This window comes from Triturus cristatus, chromosome 9, assembly GCF_964204655.1.
Source record: "Triturus cristatus chromosome 9, aTriCri1.1, whole genome shotgun sequence".
Lineage (NCBI taxonomy): Eukaryota > Metazoa > Chordata > Amphibia > Caudata > Salamandridae > Triturus > Triturus cristatus.
In genome coordinates, this window is record NC_140592.1 from 552,127,518 (window position 1) to 552,149,800 (window position 22,283).

General features: G+C 41.8%; 1 protein-coding gene and 1 long non-coding RNA gene across 2 annotated transcripts in view; one reads left to right on the top strand and one right to left on the bottom strand.

The window, feature by feature from the left end:
* Window positions 1-22,283, top strand: part of LOC146798270 (uncharacterized) — a 673,832-nt gene that overhangs the window by 40,773 nt on the left and 610,776 nt on the right. The gene's annotated exons all lie outside the window — the stretch shown is intronic.
* The window catches only part of LOC146798271 (uncharacterized), a 61,544-nt gene continuing 41,441 nt past the window's right edge, over window positions 2,181-22,283 (bottom strand). Inside the window, exon 3 of the long non-coding RNA XR_014969138.1 lies at window positions 2,181-4,151. This is a non-coding gene — a long non-coding RNA (uncharacterized LOC146798271). The remainder of the gene's footprint in view (window positions 4,152-22,283) is intronic.

The following is a 22,283-nucleotide window of genomic DNA, read 5'->3' on the forward strand; positions in this document are numbered from 1 at the left end:
GCTCAGAAAACAACACATACCACTTTTGACGGCTTCCTGCAAAAGGCAGTGGGAGCTATTAATAAGGAGACGGAGCGCGCGGAATGTAGACTTTCCCTGGCGCCACCATCTCAACTTCTGCCTGTTAACCACCCATTATTACCAAACAACGACCCCCATACTGGTACAGTAGAAAGTATCTCGGAGGACAGGTCTCAAGTCCCTATTGTTCCCACTGTAATTGTTTTATCACAGGGTGAGACACGAGGGCCACGGGATGTTAAAGAAAGCCCTTGCATAACATCGACTGAGCCTGGCAAATTGTCCGCGATAGGAGGAAAGAGGAAGCTAACAGAGAGCGGGGACTGCCCACAAGATGAACAATCAGTCACCCAAAACGAAAAGATCCAAACAAACTCACACTGCAGGAAAAGTTGTTAAGTCCTCTACTGGAGGGATAACTAACGGTGGGCGGGACTTGATATTTTAACTGGAAAACTGAGCAACTTAGTCCAGGAGGCTCTGGCACCAATTTTGGCGAGACTAACCAACACTGATGAGCAGCTAACTATTGTTTGTAAAGCCTTAGTACCAGGAGAAGTAACTTCACCACATATCTCAACTGAGAGAGGCTTATCCGCAAGGGGTATAGCCGAAGAGTATGGAGGCAACCGGTCAGAGGTTATATCTGACGGGGTGGCCCCTAGGAGGCACCACTTATCCTTGTGTTATCCCCTCACAACGTGGCCGTATACAAGAGACCACAAACACTAGCACATTGGTAGAGCTAGCAGAAAATCCTGTTCCCCATACAAACTCCCTCCCGCAGAGCAAACACCCGGGTCAGGGGTCTTGTCCCCCAAAACTTCCAATGTAAGGGTTGGGGGACAAGACCCCTGACCCAGGTGTTGGCTCTGCCGGAGGGAGTTTGTATGGGGAACAGGATTTTCTGCTAGCTCTACCAATGTGCTAGTGTTTGTGGTCTCTTGTATACGGCCACGTTGTGAGGGGATAACACTAAGGATAAGTGGTGGCTTTATGTCTCTCTTTAGAGACATAAAGTCTCACAGTTGCTTACATGGTACCCCAGGCGGGAGTGGGATTGTAGACCGGTTACACCTGCCCCCAGAAAGTACCCCCATACCTTGATTTTAACGGGGGTTCCGAGGTTATCTCCCAATCAAAAACCCACCTCATTTTAATTGGTTTCTGTACATTATTATGGCTAGGCGTTTGTGCTAGATTGGTGGCACTAAGAAAAGCATTGGAAGGGACTGTGTCATGCTTAATTTTGCAACGAAAGTGTGTCTATGATACCCTAAACCAGTTGAAAGACTCACCTACTGGACAGATAAAGGCTCGACCTTTGGGTTTCTTTTACCCTCCTAGTCAGGTTTTGCCCCCCAGCATGCGGCCAACTCTGCCTAGACACATCATTGATGCCCCTATGCGCCCCTCTTCCTTTATACCTAATAGGTATGAGGTACTCTCAGACCTAACCGAGATTGACTAACTAGACAATCTGGTGTGTACATAGATAATGATATAAAAGGCCTCCTATATGGTGATGTAGGGGGAGCTGGGACCAAGGAGGAAAATGGCAACACAAAGCCCTACAAAGACCATATTATAAATTCTGCTGGTCCCTCGGGAAAGGAGAACATGTATAACTTGACTTGTTGCACAGCGGCTGTAAATATAACCCCTGAAAATAGGTGTCTGGGGTAGGGGTACCTACAGACACCAGTGGCCAGTCCACTGGTCTCTCAGTAGTCATATCACCGGCCACGGATCTGGCCCACTCTATACCCCCAGTTAAGCTAATCTCCTAGAATATTGCAGGTAATCGCTCGAAATTAACAGATGAGGTTTGGTTGGAATACATCAGGGGTTTAGATGTCATCTGTCTACAGGAGACAGGAGACGTGGGCTAAAGAAAGTATAGAGATGGATGGTTTTCAGGCCTTTGATGTGCCTGCCACAGCATCATCGTCGGGGAGGGCAAAAGGAGGGTTGGTAACCTTATTCTCAGTTAGATTTGGTTCCATAAAAGTTTTTTGTGTAGGATCCTCTCAGTGGTTTCAATTGATTATGATTGTTATCATGCTCCAGGTGAGAGTCCTTCTTGTAATCTGGTACTATAATATTGTTGACCCAAAGAACTGTTATGTTATAGAAGCCTTGCAAATGAAAATGGTTAATGTTTCTGGGAAATGGCAACCTGTATGTGTTTTATGGGTGGGGGATTTTAATTGCACATCCTGTGAATACAGTAGTGAAAGAGTTTGTGGTCTCTTGGACACAGATGATCAGCCTTTGGCACATTTTATTTACACCCTGCAGGGAGAGGCACTGAATACCATTATCTTTGAGAGCAATTTGGACAGTCTGACTAATAGTTTTTCAGTCCAGTGCCCTACTTTTGTTGGCCGTGGTAGGGCAAGTTCTATTGATTTTATTTTTAGTTCTGGGGAGTGCCTCTCACTGGTGTGCGTTTTTCACGTGGATCTGGAAATAGCGAATGACCACAACCCACTAATTGTTTCACTTAAAGTAATAGCCAGAACCACAGGGGGGATGGTCGCTTGACTGATTCTATGCGCAATAAAGGTGTAAGAGTAAACTGGGGGAAAATAAATCCAACACTTTTTGAGGAGGAAATAGTTAGATCTAACTTCGACCTGATCATGGATTGTTTGCAGCAGGACTCTTCCTCATCCACGATTGTACAGAACTTCGAACGGCTATGCGTTAATGTAGCCAATTGATTAACATGCCCAACAAGACCCAAGCAGCACCGCGAGAGCCGCTGGTTTAATGCAGAATGCTCTAGAGCCCACAAGATCTTAAAAAACTGCCCTCCAGACACCCCACGTAACCGAGAACAAATAAAATGTGCGAGACGCTTATATAAAACCACCATAGCTTGGGATGATCTGGAGAGAGCTAGTGATCTCAGAGATAGTAAAAGCTTTTGTGGCATCATCAATCGACCCCAATTCACAGTGGAAGCGGGAAAAATGGAGTCCTTGATTTTGGGTGATACCTGGGAACTACATTTTGCGCCTATCTTTAATCCAAATGGTAGGAAGCTGTCAATTCTTAATGAGGAGCTCCCGGCCGAAATGGCACAGGCAGTAGAGCTTAGTGCCTCACTTATGGTGTCTGAGGTGGAGGATGCACTCGCAAAGGGTATTAATAGGAAAGATCCAGTCCCGGATGGAGTTCCACTAGATCTTTTTAAGTTCAATAAAAATCTTTGGGCACCCCTGCTAACTCAAGTTTTTGAATCGACGGTGACTGGTTCAATTCCAGTATCCTGGAGAGCAGCCATAGTTGTACCCGTGTTTAAAAAAGGGAATATAAATGATCCTGCCTGTTATAGGCCTATTTCCCTTATTGACTCTACTGCTAAAGTACTGGGTAGGGTAATCCTTGCCCGACTAGAGACCTGGGCAATTAGTAAGGGGATTTTCTCAAAAACGCTGTATAGCTTCTGGAGGGGAATGGGAACAACCGAGCAGTGCCTACATTTGTCTCTGATCATGAGCAAGTACAGGAAGGCAAAGAATGGCTCTTTCCACCTTGCCTTCGTGGACTTGTCCTGCGCATTTGATACTGTGAACAGGGGGAAATTGTGGGCACTAATGACAGAAATGGGCTTTGAAAGTGCACTAATCCTGCTCCTAAAAATGCTACATAGTAACACATATGTTTTCATAAGATTCGGTGTTTGGGGGGTTGGAGTAGCACTCCTTTATCACAAATTAAGCCTGTAATGAAAAATGGTGCTACAGCTCTCCACTTGCTGTCAATCCATGTGTGAGCAAATCAAAAGACTGTTACAAGTTCATCAACTTGATAGTGCCATGCACTGTTCACTAGGTACTAATACCCAAGTCTCATATGAGACAAATAATCAAAACATTAAACACATTAAGCCATTATTTTAACTCTGCTTCCAATTTATATGTCCATCATTATTTCATGATAAAACATCACAATCCAACATGCGATATGTAAATTTTACAACAGATGTGTGTGAATATATACACCATTGTAGACTTGATCGTATGACTGTACATATTTACGTACATTAACACAAAGTAAACATTTGTTCATGTAAGCCCGATGCATTTCGGGAAGAAGTCGTCCCTTCGTCAGGGGCCAATCTATAACAAAAAACATACTGTTACTCATGTCAACATTGCTGTGCTATATACCTTTTTACATTTTATACATCGAAAGCGACATTACCCAACTCGCCTCAATATTGTAGTGCATATTGGCCTCATGCAGATTGTAAATACCCTGTATAAGTTCGAGTGCAACTGCACGAATTTGTTGTCTGTTAAATTTGTCCAACCAAGTGTCCCAAGAGAAACGAAAAAACACAAAAGATAGAAAGTGCATGTACACCATTGTCAGTGCATAAATGATAAAACGGTGAATGGAATGAAGAAAAATTGTTGTAATACCACCCATAGTATGACTCCTAATGAGTGCTATACTCCGTAAACCATGCTCCCACAGATGGTGATATGGCAATGTGGTGAGAAAACCAAAATAGTGATATTTTATACATTGCCACTACGTGACTATAAGTGATCCTCTCTCACCTAGAAAGAGTTTGTGTGAACCAACTCGGTGAGAACTGCTGCAATATGAGAGAATATCAAAAAGATAAGTATCATGAATGCCCTGACCCTAAATGGTGGTTACTACGAAACATTGGAGTGGCTTGCCCCGATCGTTACAATAGATTATTAATAATGATGCGTAGCCGGACGCTGCCGGTCCTGTTAAAATAAAAATATGTCAAATGACTAGAAACTGATGAAACATTATCAAATGGGACCGTCCTGGTGAACGACTCCTGTGAGACGAAAGCTAAGTGAAAACGAAAATATGTGAGGAAAAAGAACGTGCATTGAGTAAATCCCTTCACCATTTTTGAACACCTTAATCCCCCTTCCCTTTGTGTTGTATGCATGTCAATAAACAGTTCATTGGTTAGTGCTTGACTGGCCTGTAAGTTCTGCCCATATTGGTGTATGTCGATGGTGAGTGAGTTATAAGAAGCAATTCATGTCCAGACGGTCATTGAGACCTGATGGTATCATCGTTTCTAGACTCTTGATCCAGAATACTTCTCTGCAAAGTAACTTTTAAGTAATATCCATTCCTTGGCGTGGTGTTACCCTTTCCACAATTTGGAATCTAAGCTGGGATATATTGTGCTTGGTCTCATCCCAATGTAGAGCTAAACTGGGTGTTGTACTTTTTGTTTGTTTTTTGCTCTTATGTTCAGTTATGCGGACTTTTAGTTTACGTTCATTCTTGCCAATGTAAGCTTTGCCACATGGTCATTTGATACAGTAGATCGTATTATTGGCGCTGCAGTCGCTGGTATGATACAACTGTATTTTCTTGCCTGTTAATGGATGGGTCATTATGTTGCCAGTAATTACATTGCTACAATGGATGCAGTTATTACACTTGATAGTTCCCCGAAAAATAGACTAATTCGTTTGAGATTTGGGGGATGCCATTATGGTTCTTACATTTTTACCCCTGGTGTAAGCAAACATGGGTTTGTGTTTGAAGATGTTGTTGAAGTCTTTCTCCTGTTCCAATAATTCCCATCGTTGATTGATAATCTTTTTAACCAATGTTGATATCGTTGAATATTTCGAAATGAATACTACTCTGTTTTGCTGAGGTTTGGCTGATGGCATTAGTAACTCCTCACGTTTATGTGCTTGGGCTCGATTGAGACAATCTTGTAAAGCATCTTCTGGATACCCTCGGTTATGATATCTCTCCTTCTACTCCAACAATTTTTGGTTGCTCACATCAGTGTTTGAAAATATGCATCTGATCCTGATGAATTGTGAGTATGGCAAATTTCTAATGAGATTCGGACCACACTGGGAAAGGACGAAGACTATTGCCTCAACCGAAGGAGTTCGACAGGGTTGCATTTTAGCTCATTTTTTTAATCTATACGAATGGCCTGGAAGCATTTTTATTAGGCAAGAAAATCGATTTCCCTCGCATTAAAGGTCAGCCAGTTCCGCTGCTTTCGTATGCGGACGATACTGTATTTATGGCCTTGACGGCCAATAGCCTCCAAACCTCCCTGGATGCCTTTACAAATTTTATGGCTTCATTAGACTTGAGGGTTATTTTCTCAAAGTCTTACACAATGGTATGCGGCCTAAAAAAGGTTAAAACCAGAAGTATGTAAGGGGTAAGTCCATTGAAAGGGTGGATCAGTTTACATACCTGGAGAACGTGTTTAGCAAGGATATGAAATGGGATACCCTGATCATGGCTAGGGCACAGCAGACAAGTAGAGTAGAGGAGGGGCTCTTTAGGTTTTCCTGTAAGTTAGGCCACAAGCCAGTGCCCAAGCTTGTGACCTTATACAATGCAAAATGCATGTCGGTTGCATCGTATGGGGTGGACGTATGGGGCTATCAAAGAAGTCGCTCGCTACAAGTAGTGGAGAATATGTTTATAAAATGTCTGCTGATGATTCCAAGCAGCACTGCCACCTCATTTTCTCATCGAGAAGTGCAGATGGAATACATAGAAGATCGCATCAGCGTTGCCTCCTTGCTCCTGTGGGCCAAAATTTGGGTCTCAGAAGAGTTAGTTTTCCAGGGAGATCATTAAAGACTGTATGAATTTGGATAAGTCTGTGAAGATCCCCTGGCTTTGGTTTGTGAGGGGTAGGTTATCCGAGATTGGGTTGGGTGAGTACTTAGACATTCCTTTGAGTAGTCCCACAAAGGTGGAGGGTATAATTAACGAGGAGTATAGTGTCTGGGCAAATTTGCATCATTCACGACAGGAGGTACCCGGCCCTAGCTGCCCTTTCATGCCCAAACAGCAATATTACCTATCCTTTACAACAAACAGCCAGATGCATTTTCTTTTAACAAGATCCCGCCTCAGCACTTTGCACTTTTTGGTAGCGTTCCCCAAACAATCTGGGTGGGTGGACAACCTTATTTCTTGCCCAATGTGACAATAGAACTCCCCAGAGCACCTTGCACTTTACTCTTTTTTGTGCACTTTATAAAGTACCAAGGAGTAGATTTTGGTATCCTTACTAATGAATATTGGCCCATGTACATATCTTGAGGGGTACAGATATTTGCAATCAGTGATCAATCCTGTTATTTGCATTGCTGTGTTAAATTTTATTAAAACAGCAATGGCCATTAGGAAACACTATGAAGTGCAATAATTGGGTGGGGAGATTAAATGATTTGTATTCTTTTTTTTTTTTTTAATTTATTTTTGTCAAATTGGTTCGAAATTCTATGGCCATTATTACACCTATGTAGAAGTATGATTTTAGCTTGCAAAGGTACTTTTATCTTTTTTAATGTGTTTTAGAAAACAATTTATTTTAAATTTGTATTGCTCGTTTATCGAAACTTTTGTGGCCGTGTGCCGAATAAAGTTAATTTGACTGACTGACCTACATTTTCTAATAAGAATATCTGACGCCAATGTTGACAATGGTCGCCCCAGTGTAACGAAAGAAATGGTGAAGTTGTTTGGAGCACACACCTCTATTCTATTCCATATAGGTACCCCAATATAGGCCCGGGTAACACACAACCTTTCACCTATATTGGTCCCGACGTTACATACACAACCGGCTGCTAGGACTTACCCTTTGCCTAGTTACAGTACTGCTTACAAAACGTTGGGCTTTCCCTGAACAATAGCCTCATACATTATGCATGAGGATCCTTTGATTTTTGGAAACTCAGCAGGACTACCATCTCCTGCATTCTAACTATGGACAAGGTTAATTCCTGACGTCATCTTAAGTCTGAAAATGGAACAGCAAGGTAGAACCTCTGGGGATACCTTTGGGTATATAAACATCAGATCTTGCTGAGATAGAGGAGATCACGACTTCCATGCCAACACACTGACTCGAATGCTGAGGTTCCTGCATGCAGATACCCCAGCTCGCAGTGGTCTGACATCCCTTGCAGGGTGTCCGGCTTGAGACCAAGACTGGGTCCCACACACACTCACTTCAGGTAATGGGGTTTACTTTATCCTAGAGGGATTCTTGGCTTAACACATACACACATGCTAGGTACATTTAGGTACATCTAGTTAGGGTAGCATCGTAGCAGTACACATTTTATTGTCCTATATTTTATATACTTGCCTTTATTCATGGGTATAGCAACATGGTAGAAAACTACCATCCTTTTACCTTTTTAGTGCTGTTTCTGTCTAGTGGTTGTTTCAACACACCTATTTTACACTAGAATAAAGAATGTTCAATAATTTACTTATGTTCAATAATTTACTTATTGAAAAACATCCATATAGTTTATTCTGTGCATCTCTCTGAGACTATATGAGCACGAGTGACTGAGCGAAAATTATTGCACTGTTTCCACGGTTCTGAGGGGTCAGGGTTGTCATGTTTGATAGTTGCCAAGAACTATTCTCTTCTTGGTAAGAGGAGTTTCTAGTGGCACTGTGAGCTAGCTAGTATACAGACTGGAATCAGTCCGGACACCAAGCCCACAGTGTATTTTGTCCAAAGTCGCAGCTCCTGTATAAGTTTTATATAAACTACACGACATGGCGCTTAACATGGGGTTTTCAATTGCGCTGTTTATAGCCATAAACAACGTCCCCACTTTGCACTCCGGAGGGTTGACAAACCCTTTCACTTATTCTTTCAAATCAACTTTAGAATTTTTCTTTAAGAGTCCACTTTTTATTGTATTCGGTATCACAGTGTTGCATTACACTTGTAAATTATGTTCAATCATTCCTCTTCAAGAGGGTCTTTTTTCATCTGTCACTTTTCATATAAACATGCTCAATTAATTTGAAATACATTACCGATGCATTTCGGGACAAAGCCCTTCTTCAGGGTTAACATTATTTCTTTGGGGATAAATCAGTTTTTATTGTTTTGCAGAGTTTACATCTTGTAGACAGGCAACAGTCATCAATAAACATCGACCATACCGTAAAGTATTAGGCAATAACGGATGAGCATGACCGTGGACCAGGAACCCCCCCCCCCCCCCCCCCAACATACTTCAGGGTAATCATTATGTAGCAATAGCAAAGATCATGCTCAGTGATTCAAGTGGTCTCAGTCCTCTTTTAGAGTTAAAAAGGATTGCTAGTCTATAACCAATATTATTGAGTGCTCTACGAAGAACACAAGCTAGAAACCTAAAAGTGAAGAGTGCATAGTAATTATTTTATCTGTGATTCCGTGCCGCTAAATAAATTGTGCTCTGCGTCTCATAAAGTTAATTCATGGAGCATTCCTAGTTTGTGAAGTCTAGGAATTCTTGCTGAGTGGAAGTGAAAGGCGTGCGTCCAAATTATAACATGCTATTGTGATCGGTCCCCCTTAAATCATCCTCATAAATAGTGCAAAAAACGTACTGAAGTAACAAGAATGGCATACTCCGGTATCGATAAACATGGAATCTTTTTTCACCATTATGCAAGTCTGCGTGAAGTAAAACCAAAAAGAATCAGTGCGTCTGTCTGCTTAATCGTTAGTCCGCGGACTGTGCCCGCTCAAGTGCGTGTATCTTACCTTTCGCAGTCAGTGTGGTTAGTACGATGATATTCCCATTGTCTTTGTAGTTACATGTAAAGAGACCCAGCGTGTCCAGAAGTGGTAAAGAAACCGGCAAGTCCGGAAGTTTAAAAAGAAATTAAAACTGGTCGCCATCTTAAAGCAAGCAAGAAGCTCAAGGTGCAAACGGTGGCCATCTTAAAATATGTACACGTGTAAAGTGCACTCACTACATGCAATAGAAAAAACATCAACGTTGTTCAAGTGTAGTCTTACTCTGCAATCTATCTAACTTCATAAAGGTTGTTACTGTGTGTGTAAAAATTAAATTTGTAAAAAAAAATGCACAAAATGAAGTAAAGTCCAAAACGTTAACCCCTGATGACGATTCTCGATCATGTCCCAGTAATAAAAGTACTCCAGCGTTCAATTGTCTAGTTTTTCTAACTCCTGATCAGACAATGTCATTGTGATGATTAACATCAACTGTAATACTGCACAATGAAATGATTTAACGTTTAGCAGATTCAATAACTGTGTCCTGTGTTACACTTGATCTATGGAATATAGATCTAATATCACCTTCTATTACATATAAGTATTCAAAGGGAGGAACTGTGCTCAATCCGTTCAGTCAGTACCTTTGGGTGGTATGCATCCAGTTTTTTTATCCAAAAAAAGCTTATGTTGCAAAAACCTCTTGTTGTCTATTCCTTCAAGTAAAGGAACCACTTCTAATGCCAAAAATCCTAATAGACTAACATTGTGTTTGTTGATGGTAAAATGCATCTCTACAGGTGATTTCTCAAGGTGATGTCTTATATTACTTTTGTTATGTTAGTCGAACTTTAATTTTATGTTCAGTTTTGCCCACATATGAGTCCACACGGGCACTTCAAGAGGTATACCAAGTTCGTAGAATCACATGTAGCTGTGGTGTATAGTCTGATGGGTGTGCCTTTTGTTGGATGTGTCATACTGTTTCCTTTGATTATATTACTGCAATGTCCACAGTTTAAGCACAGGGTAGTTAGTTCCTTTGTGAATGGTGACCGTGTGTTGAGGTGATTTGTACAGCCATTCTTTCAAATTCTTAGTGCGTTGGTAGGCAAAAATTGGAAGATGGTCAAATATTCCTTTAAAGTCTGTCTCCTTTCGTATCATAGGCCAGTATTTTAACATGATCTTTTTTATTTGAAAAACTCCTTGTCGAGTATTTAGATACGAACACTGATCTATTGCTTGTATTATCACTTTTCTGACTTACCAAGAGTTGGTCTCTGTCAAATTTCTCAGCTCTTTCGATTGCGTTTTTAATTACGTTTAATGGATATTTCCTTTATTTAAATTTGTTAATCATCTTGCTTTTGTTAGTTTCATAGTCCTCAGTTCTCGGCGAGATTCTTTTAATTCATTATAACTGTGAATAAGGTAAGTGTTTTTTAAGAGCAATTTGGTGGCAGCTATTGAAATAAAGTGTATTATTCCCTTTATATGCTTTTGGTAAAAACATCCTTTTCGAACCTGCTTCCGGGTCTTATGATTGATACATCCAAAAATGTAACTTTTTTTCTGTGCTCATGGTGTGGGTGAATTTGATATGGTCATCAATGTTGTTCAATTCGTTCAAAACCAATAGTAAGTCAGATGTTTGACCTTTCTATATCAAAAATATATCGCCATTGTACCGCCAGTACACTAGTAAATTGCGAGACCAATTGGGATTCGATAAGGTGTTGTCAATTTCAAATCTGTGCATAAAAAGGTTTGCGTAGCATGGTGCTTTGCAATTGCCCATTGATGTTCCCGACAGTTGCATATAGTATTCATCATTCCAGCGGAAATAGCTGTGGAGGAGAGTAAAATGAAGTAATTCCAATAGAAATACTTTTAAATCCTCGTCAGCCGTGTGATTAATGAGAAACGATTCAACCGCATCAATTCTCTCGTTGTGTGGGATGGAAGTATAGAGAGAACATACATCAATAGTACATAACGTTAGTACACTGTCTTCCTCAAATTCAATGATGTTGTTTTTATTTAAATCTGTGGTATCCCGTAAATATGTAGACATACTCTGCACTATTGTTTGTAAATGTCTATTGAGGTATCTTCCTGTTGGTTCATGGATAGAATTGTTGGTAGACACGATAGGTCAAAATGGAGGTTTCTGTAAATTCTTGTGCACCTTGGGTAGCATATAGAGGTGTGGACTTTTAGGGTGATCTTGTATAAGATATTTTCTGTCATTTTCAGTGATGGTACCCATGTTGCATGCTTTCTCTATAATAATCTTCAAAATTTTAAGTAACTTCCGTTGTTATTTTTGCAATTTCATATGTGTTGTTTCATCATATACATTTTCATTAACGCTTTGTTTGTAGAAGGTAAGTATCAAGATTAACCTGCGCCCTTGTCTGCCTTACAACATGTAATGTCAGAATTGTTGGCTACTTGAATGATTGCTTGTCTCTCTTTTGTGGTTAAGTTAGAAACTTTGGGATTGGGTTTCTTGTAAACTTCTTTTAGTTCTTTGAGTACTACAGCCTCATTAGAGTCAAGAACTTTGTGACTGATAGGTTTAAAGTTAAAAAGCACGTTTATAGCACCTATCTGAGTTCCTTCTTCCTTAGGTGATTGAGTGTTAACCACATTGTTGAAAAAATGTTTCAGATGTAAATTTCTCATAAATTTAAACACCCAGATTACAGTTTCCAGTTGATTAGAATGGTGTGTGGGTACAAAAGATGTTTCTTAACGTGGGGTTCCATGTCAGCCAACATTGGTTGGATACTTATTAAATGGTCAAATCTGAGTAGTTCAGTCGTACTATTCTCAGAGACCCCTGCTTCCATATCCCCAAACACGTCTGGAGCGGGAGGGAACAAAAATCCGCCGCAGCTGAGTAGGCAATAAACCTATTTATTGGCTGTTGGTTTAATCAAGCTTGAAGAACACATTGTTCCTATTGTACATAACACCTTATCTCAGTTCCCTTGAAAACCTTTCCTACTAAAATCAATGACTGAGCAGGGATACATTGTGCTTGAACTGCATTTAACAGAGGAAGAAGAAGATACAGATGCAATACATCTTTCAGAAAACGTTCTAAATGCCATCACCCTAAAACTAGCATCATATGGTTTAACAGCTAGGGGTGGGTCAGTAATATCCATGATTGAGGCACACGAATCATACAGAGCAAAACATTTCATTACTATGTCGAAGATGACCTACCGAATGAATATTGTCCGTATGAGGACATTGAAGTGCCGCTCACTTACCAAGAGCACGAATACTGGTTTAAAGCACCCTCCCCGTACAAGAAATGAAGTAAGACTCGGTCCGCTCGGAAGAGATGGAGCAACATGGCTTGTACTTGCGGCCTACACACCACACCCTGACATTGAAACTATGCCAGCAGGAGACTTACTTACACTTCACAAAGAGCTAATAAGACTTTACAGAAACATGACACAGTTAGTGATGAGAACACTCACACTCCAGCCAACCACAAATATACCAACAGGTTCGATTCAAGGATCAACAACCAAAATTACACCGCAAACATTACACACAGTGATGGGTAGAATGCCCACCAAACGTGAACAAATGCCATTTTGGATCGCTCAAAAAAAAGCACAGCCGGAGGCAGTATTTCCACACACTGTTCCACATGAAAAGCATAGAATGCTAGCAATATCCTTGCCAATGGGGATAGCTCCCCTGATAAAGGATTATACTTCTTGGGGTACAGTCTTTGCTGCAATATGTACCAGCACTCATGGTATCTCTTCATAAGCAGTATTACCAGATGTATTGAGACAAATACAGAACAAGTATGGATCAGAACCTGGGCTCAACTTGGGGATGAAGTTACTAAATAACTTTGCCCAGGTATCAGCTATAATATTAGCAAACATTAAAAGGGAAGCACCATCGGTGGCAATACGCCAACGCCTGAGGGATTTCACTCCTTTACAACAGGAGACAGAATTACCAAAAAGTATTGAAACTGCTTATGCAGAATTAGGTAGAGATAGTTTGAGAGCTAGACCAGTAAAACCTCAACTAATGGGAAGTCCAGAAAAAGAACAGGCAAAGCCAACACCAGTTTCTTCAAAGAAGAAATGGGATAATAAAGAACAAAAGAATAGATCTCAATCCAGAGGAAGGTCTCCTCAGCAGGAGCCCTCCGAAAGGAGTTATAACCTTAGGAAAAGAGATAATATAAAAAAACCAGACCGGTATCAGGACACTGATAAACGTTCCTCTTGTTCCTTTCAGGGTTTATCAAAAAACTCAGAGGTGAAAGGACTGTCAGAACACAGACAAGAACAGCATACAAAGTCCAGAGAGACACAACGCACTTTGGACTACGCTTCCAAAGAAGAAGAAAAGCCAAAAGCAAAACCTAATTTCGAAAAGAAGAAAGTAGCAGGTCTCAAAGTTAGACATGCCCAGAATTCTGAGGACTCAACTACTGAACAGGGAATGGGCTCTGACGATGCTAGACAGCGCAGCAGAAGTAACAATAGCTCGCCAGAAACTGATGGAATTTCTCCAGCGACTATCACGCTGGAAACGCATGATTACTAGGGTGAGCGTCCCACATAGGTTACATGAAATAATACTCCAAATGGAAGAGGACAAGCCCAGAAAAATGAAAGGTCCTTTTGCGAGAACCTGACCTTTGGCTACGACATTCTTTTAGCTGAAAGAGATTGGCCGTCTACTATTGTTATGGATTGCCCAAAGGGAGGAACGGTAATTATGTCAGCCTTTTCCCACCTCGTTCCCAAATACCTCAAACACACATACGCGTGGGAGTGGGCGGTAGCCGTTGCTCCTGCACTATATCACAACTATGTTGGGTGGGAGGAAGAGTCAGCTCACCACGTGATACCACTAAAATCTACTGCAACCCCACAGAGACAGTATCCAATAAAACCGGAAGTGAAAAAACAGGTCAAGGAGATCTAGGATCAACTTGAATACCAAGGCGTGATTGAAACTTGTATCTCTTCAATGAATAATCCTTTGTTTCCAGTTATGAAACCCGACAATTCATATCGTCTAGTTCTAGATTACAGACATCTGAACTCTTGCACAAAAACATTTGCAGTACAAAATGCACATAGAACCGCATTAATGAATAACATTGTGCGGAAAAAAATACAAAACAACTCTAGATATCTTGAATAAATGTTTCTGCCAAAATAGAGTGCCCCAGAGGTATAAGAACAGCCCAGGGTTATTTTCCGCCAGCGTAACTGAGTTTCTTCAGAATCTGGAGGAGGAGGCATTGCCCTACATAGATGATATTTATCTGACGGATGATGGCCTGGAGGAACACTTGATCAGGGCGATGAAGAACCAGAACCTTTTGGGCCTGGCGGCGCAGGGTACGCCTTAATCTCCTGGGTTCTCCTGCTCAGCTACACAGAGACACGGGACACTCTGTTAGGCGTTAGAAGATCAGATGTATTAGCTGCAGCTAGTACAGTTATCCCAGAAGTACACAAGGTAGGTTCTCAGGAGACTGCCACTTCACTCCGTGGCGCACAATCTTTTATACCACATAGGTGACATATACATTAACCAAATACACACCCAGAACATATAAGAAAGAGCCAATAAGAAAAGTTGGAAAACAGGACAGAACCAATAGAAAAGGTTTGAAAACAAAGTGTCAGATGACTCGAAGAAACCTCTCCTCCAACCGTGTTTGTCACCCCTCCCTCAAACTAATTCATTAACAGATTTATAACTAACTTGCAGGTGGCGAGGTACGTTTGTGTGTGTTGGAGGACAGTTGTGAAACGAGAGAATGCTTGCAGAGGACAGTGAAGGCCAGACGATAAGATAAAGTCAGACAAGAATAGTGTGAACCAACAGATAGTTGAGACAGGGATTAGAAAAACCAGACAGGGATTAGTGTACTCGGCCAGTCCTAACACCAGCTTTGCAAATAGAGGCGGAAGGGTTATTTCGACACGAAGCTGCAGAAAAAGCAGAATAGACTTTGTTCGCCGTGCTGCCTGAGTGAGGGCAACATAAAATGGCGGCGGAGCACAAAATGGCGGGTCGATTCGATCACGATCGGAAATAGAGTTCTCTCAGACCCTCCTTTTGCCAGAACTCAGGCAAGATAGACTCATGTTAATCTGAGTCTACGTCGATGGCCAGGAGGTCATCGAGCTGTTGCTGTAACATCATTCTTATGTTCTCTGCTCTTTGTGATTTGGGTTTAGGGAATGCACATAGTAGCACAAAGGTCACGGATGGCGGGACCACAGTGCATACAAAGGCAACAAGAGAAAATAATGGTCAAAACTATTCCAAGGAATGTCAATGCTTTCCAACCCCATTTGGACAGTAGTCCCCAAAACCACTCTGAAAATGACCAATCTCCTTCGTCCTGATGAATCGACTCAGAGATTATATGCAACTTAGAGATAGCTTGGTATACTGTCGTCGGAGCGTCATTAGGTATGAAAATACAGCAACTTGACCCGATCAATTTACATACTCCACCACGATCTGCAAGAACAAAATCTAAGGCAACTCGATTTTGTAAGGTCATAAGACGGTCCGCCTGTAGTTCTGCCGTGATATTACTTAAGGCTCCTACAGTGATGTCTATTGTGGTTTCTACGACACGAACCAGTTGTCTTATATTTCTGCTGTTGGTCATTGGACCCCAAAATGGAAGAAATCCTTTGAGGAAATCTCCTCCCTCTTGTCCTGCTGTGGCTTTTGAATCAATAATCCCTCTGCCATATCTGTTTCGATGATAGTTTGCAGAAGCGGTGTATGTAGGGGGAAGAAGGAAAGCTATATAGCAGGTACCAGAAAAACCAGTTGGTAACCACGTGTAAGCCCTATTGTGGCAGATAAAATACGTGCCCTGAGATGGCACTAGAGGAGGCGAGTTCTGAGAGGAGTAGACGTATGTGTGGGAACAGTTGTTTCTTTGTATGGTGTTAGAAGACCGATCATTTATTTGCAGACAGAAATTTCCCTGATGAGGAATAGTCCAAATTGGTGGAGATCTTCTTTGTATGACCTTATCACTAAGGCTAGTGACATAATGGTTGACGTTCCAGTTTGTATACGCTTTCCTTTCGTCAATGGAAATCTTACTATTTTCCATGATTTTAGCCATAGCTACCATTCCCTTGATCAATGAGCTATGACTAAAATCTGGACCACCAATATATGAATTAACGGGTCGTTTGAATTTGCTTTGGTAGGCATTGGAGAAGATGACAAAATAAGCCCAAGCAGAACCCTCATAAGAAAACGGGAGAACTAAATATGGCATTCCTTTTTCTGTGGTATGTGGCATAAGTCCACACACCCAACAGTCAGTTGTATTGACCACTAACTGGTGTTGATGTAATAACTGGATAAAGGAATTGTTATAATATTCAGTTCTTCTAATGAGTTCATGTTGAGGAAGGGTATGAAATAGATGTGGAGAGACAGTAGAAGAAGACGAAGAGGAAGACGAAGACGAAGAGACAACTTTTTGCTGCAGAGCATAAATAATCCAACTTATAAACGCCAAAAGAATACACAATAATATAATAATACGTAAGGTTATATTGAAACGACTATACATTAATTTACAGGATTCTTTCTTCATTGCATCCTTTCTCTCTCTTTTGCCTAGTGTAGTTTCCATCTTTCTAATGGATGCTCACGGCAATCTTCCTCGATCACTCGATTATGATTATCTGCCGTCCTATGACACTGCAAGTCCTGCAGGCTATTGCCACTACTCAGGTCACAATCAAGACTCCTACCGTGACCCTGCAACCGGGATAGAATACTACACAGAAGAGAGAAAAATCTTAAGTGTTCTTTGGTCTAGGTCTCAAATTATAATGTTCTTTATCAGGTATCGTCTGGTCTCGGAACAATGTTCGTGGATTTGTCGTATCCAAGCGACAACGTGGTGTTATCGCTTCCTGCAGAATGTCGTCGTCCTCTTTCTCAGACAGTGTTCCATTCAGGCGTGCATCGCTAAAGGGTACAAATCGTGGAACCTTCTCACTCTCAGAGTCACCAATGCCCCTACGCACCCATTGATCGAAATGTAAAGGCCAAGGCACTTTCTTACAATGCACGCCGTGAATCCAATTTTTCTTTCCTTCGACTGCTGTTCTCGTTGTCAAAAGCACTAAACGATGCTCCTTCCACCTGGGCTCCAAATTTTTTGTTCTTTGGAAATTCTTCGTATAGACCCAGTCACCTGGTCGGATGGAATGACTTGGATCTGTGGAAGCCTCCGGTAAAGCACTCTGAACCTGTTGATGGAGAACACGCAATTTAGTTGTAAGTTCATGCAAGTAGTCAATCAACATTGGATATGGCAAGTCTGAGTATTTCCTAGGGCGAGGGACTCCCCATACATTAGCTGGACGCCCAAAGACCACTTCGTAAGGGCTAAGTCCCAAACTAGAGTGCACAGCAGTTCTGGTGGACAGGAGAGCCAGTGGTAAAGCATCGGGCCAATTAAGTCCTGTACTAGCCTGTACTTTTGCCAGTTTAAGCTTCAAAGTTCCGTTATAACATTCTACTAAACCTGCTGACTGTGGATGGTTTGCCGCATGGAACTTTTGCTTGATACTAATACCCGCACAAACTTTTTGCATTACTTGGCCAACAAATTCGCTCCCATTGTCACTCCAGACAATGCGCGGCAAACCAAACCTAGGGAAAAATTCTTTCAGTAGAATTTTGGCTGTGGATAAGGCTGTATTGTCTTTTAGAGGGTATGCTTCTATCCACCTAGAGAAGGCGCATACTACCACCAGAACATATTTGAGATTTGTTGCATCGTTCCATGTGTATGTAATCGATCTGCAACACCTCAAATGGATATGTCGGAGGAGCAAAGTGACCCCCTGGAGTTGGGGTTCCCTTTCCCGGATTGTACATTAAACAAACCATACAATGTTTCACTACATTGTCTGCGCATTTTGGGATTCCTTCATTTTGCCACACTGGAGCCAAAAGCTTGCATATACCTTTCGCACTTAAGTGGGCTGGACCATGTGCCATAGTAACCACTGGGAGTACATAGGCATCTGGTAACAGCCAACGTTGGTGTTCAGATAATTCCACCCAACAACCCATCTCATCTAACATTCCCGTACTTTCTTTCCACTTACTTAATTCCTTCTCTGTTGCCTCTTTCTGAATCGATTTTACACTTTCTACTGTATTCTCATACATTCCTCTCTCTCTGACCCAATTCACAGGACCCGCCACTTACATTCGACTTGTAGCGTCTCTTGCTGTCTTTTTCGCTACTTCATCTCCAAACGCATTTCCTCGGCCAACATCATCTGTAATCTTTTTGTGCGCACTACACTTCACGATTGCTATTTGGGTGGGTAAGGCAAGTGACTCAAGAAGATCAGTCACCAACTGACCATGTTGTATTTTAGTGCCATGTGAAGTGAGGAATCCCCTTTCCTTCCAAAGACGCCCAAAATTGAACGCTACACCAAAGGTGTATTGACTGTCGGTGTACACGTTCACTCTTTTCCCTTTTGACAACACACATGCTCTTGTTAATGCTATCAGTTCTGCTGCTTGAGCTGAATTGTATCCGATATGTGCTGTTTCCACAATTGTATGTAGAGTAGTTACAGCATAGGCTGAAACTTTGTCTCCATTAGGCATTTTAAAACAAGAACCATCTACCCATAGAGTTCCATCCGGATTCTCTAGCGGCGTGTCTTTCAAGTCCATTCTTCCTTTTGTCTCTTCTTCAGTACGGAAGAAACAATCATGTTGTTCCTCAACACATTTCTCAACTGGAAGGGGCAACAGAGTAGCTGGATTTAGGGTATTACATCGTTTGATATGTACGTGACTAGCCAAAAGCGTCAGCTCGTATCCAGTTAGACGAGCACTCGTAAGGTGCTGCGTTTTCGTTCTGTTTAGTAAGGTATCCACTGCATGTGGTACCATGACAATGAGAGTGTTATCCAACACCACTCCAGCAGACTGTTGAATAGAAACTGCTGCTACTGCTTTGAGACAACTAGGCAATGCTTTAGCTACGGGAGCTAGTGTAGCCGAAAAATAGGCACATGGCCGCTGTTTGTCTCCAAATTGCTGTGTTAAAACGGACAACGCACAACCCTCTTTCTCATGAACATAGAGCGTAAAAGGCTTACTGTAATCAGGAGTACCTAGTACAGGAGCAGAACACAGAGCAGTACGTAAGTCAGTAAAACTCCTTTGGCACTCATCAGTCCAAGGAAGGGGCTGAGGCGTATCTTTCAAAGTGAGTGCCAACAAAGGCTTGGCCAACAGAGAGAAGTTAGGGATCCACTGCCTACAGTAGGAAGTAATACCTAGAAAGGCACGTACCTCCCTTTGTGTGGATGGCACAGACATTTGCGTAATCGCCTGAATTCGTTCTGGTGTTAATCGTCGTCCCTCCTTTGATAGGAGATGACCCAAATAGGTAACCTCTCGACAGACATATTGCAGTTTGGAAGGTGAAACCTTATGATTCAGACTAAACAAATGGCGTAACAATGCAACAGTCACTTTTTTGCAAATATCTTTTGAATCAGCAGCGATCAACAAATCATCCATGTACTGTATAAGAGCAGCACCAGACGGCAAATAAGAAGTATCAAGATGACATTTTAAAGCTTGGCTGTAAATGGAGGGACTTTCACAATAGCCCTGAGGTGCGCGCTTAAACCGGAAGCTTCGGCCTCCAAGAGAGAAGCCAAAAATGTCCCTACTCTCTTCTGCAATGGGAATACTAAAGAAGGCATTCTTTAGATCGATAACAGAAAACCAAGTCGCTGTGGAAGGTATCATTGTCAACAGAGCAGTGATACCTGGAACGACAGGAAATTGTGGTACAACAATTTTGTTTACTTCCCGAAGATCAATTACGAAACGATATACAGGTGGCTGAGAAGGATCAGTGCGTTTAGGAACAGGAAGAATAGGACTGTTACATGTGTTTCCTCTCGTTTCTTCAACCACATCCTTCTGAATCAAATCATGAATGATTTCCAAAAGCGCTTTTTCACCTTCAGTGGAAATTCTATACTGCGGAATACGCGGCAATTCAACATTATGCTTGAGAGTGACAACGTAAGGCGGAATTTCAAGACAACCCACATCGTTCGGACCCGTGGCCCAAAGCGTTGCCGGAAGAGAAAGCAATTCAGGTGGAAACTGATCTTTGGACAAGTACATTGGAGAAATCAGTTCCTGTCCTAAAGTAAGATGTACACCAGAAGAAGAACAATATATCGTAGCATGCATTCTTTTCATTAGGTCCAAACCCAACAGATTCTCACCGCAACCATTCGTCAACAGAAGTGGAGCTTCCAAATCATAAGGGCCAATTGAGATAGGCAGAGGGCAAGAAACCGGATTGCGAACAGGGGCGCCAGAAAATCCTACAGATACGTTCGTTAAGCCAGACAAAGGTGCCCCAGGGAGTTTAGAATGAATGATAGAACTTCTCATCGCCCCAGTATCTAGAAGAAATGGCTCTAAAACACCCATTGTAGTGACGTTAACATAAGGTCCATTCTGATCTACTGGAACCGACACAACTCCCTTACTTTGTCCATGGCTGTCCTAGTTAGCATGAAGTCTTTCATTCTCGCTTTCAATATAATGGTCTTCATTGTAGTACTGTGTAGACCTAACATTTTGCTGATCAAAGTAGTTCATGGAATTGGGAGAAGGAAGGGCACGCTGTTCTTGAGTCAACACACCTCGACCTCTACCTCTGTTTGCCGACAGGAGGCCAGCACGACCTCGTGGAGCAGACAATGCTCCATTGCGCTGTAATAAAACTGGACAACTATTCTTAAAATGACCTTCTTCTCTACAATAGGCACATTGATTAGGTCCTAGCAAAGGTCGCGGAATGTATGGCTCAGGTTTTTGATACAACCTCTGAAACTGCGGAGGCTGTTGAAACTGAGGCTGAGCATGACGAGGAGGATCAGCTTGTTGCAAGAGAACCTTCGTTTTTAATTCTTTCGTCTTTTTCTCTTGCATTTCTTTTTCTTCTTTATCTCTGTTTTCATAATATTGTGCAGTAGCCAATATCTGGGCAGAAGAAGAGACAGCCCATGAACTTTCAGAATCTTTCAATTTGTGTGACAGCTCAGGAAGCAAATTAAATACAAATTTGTCCACAAATAATCGCTGTCCACCCTCTGTAGCCATATCTTGACCACTGTGATCAATAAATGTCTCCTTGAAACGAGTAAAGAAATCAGAGACACTTTCATCTTTCTTTTGTTTGCATGCCGCTAATTTATCCCAATTAACTCTTAATGCAGGCATCATCGTTTTCATTAATGTAATAATCCTACCAGGGAGCTCTGAAATCAAAGCATCAGGCTTCGCACCACCCACTTGGTTTCTATCTGTGGCAGTTATAACATCCCAATTGGCACCTAATTCCTGTTCGTGATTCTCCTTACGAATCCTAGCCCATATTGTCTGTGGGACTACATTTCCCATCAAGATATCGATATCAGCTAGGTTCATGATGCAAGCGTCAACCGTCTGTGATAATTCTTTATAATAACCCGCAGGGTTTTTACGAGGATCCGGTAGAGTCTGTGTAAGGGCCAAAACTTCAGATCTCTTCCAGGGGACATGTACCCATATACGCTGAAAATGAGCGGGA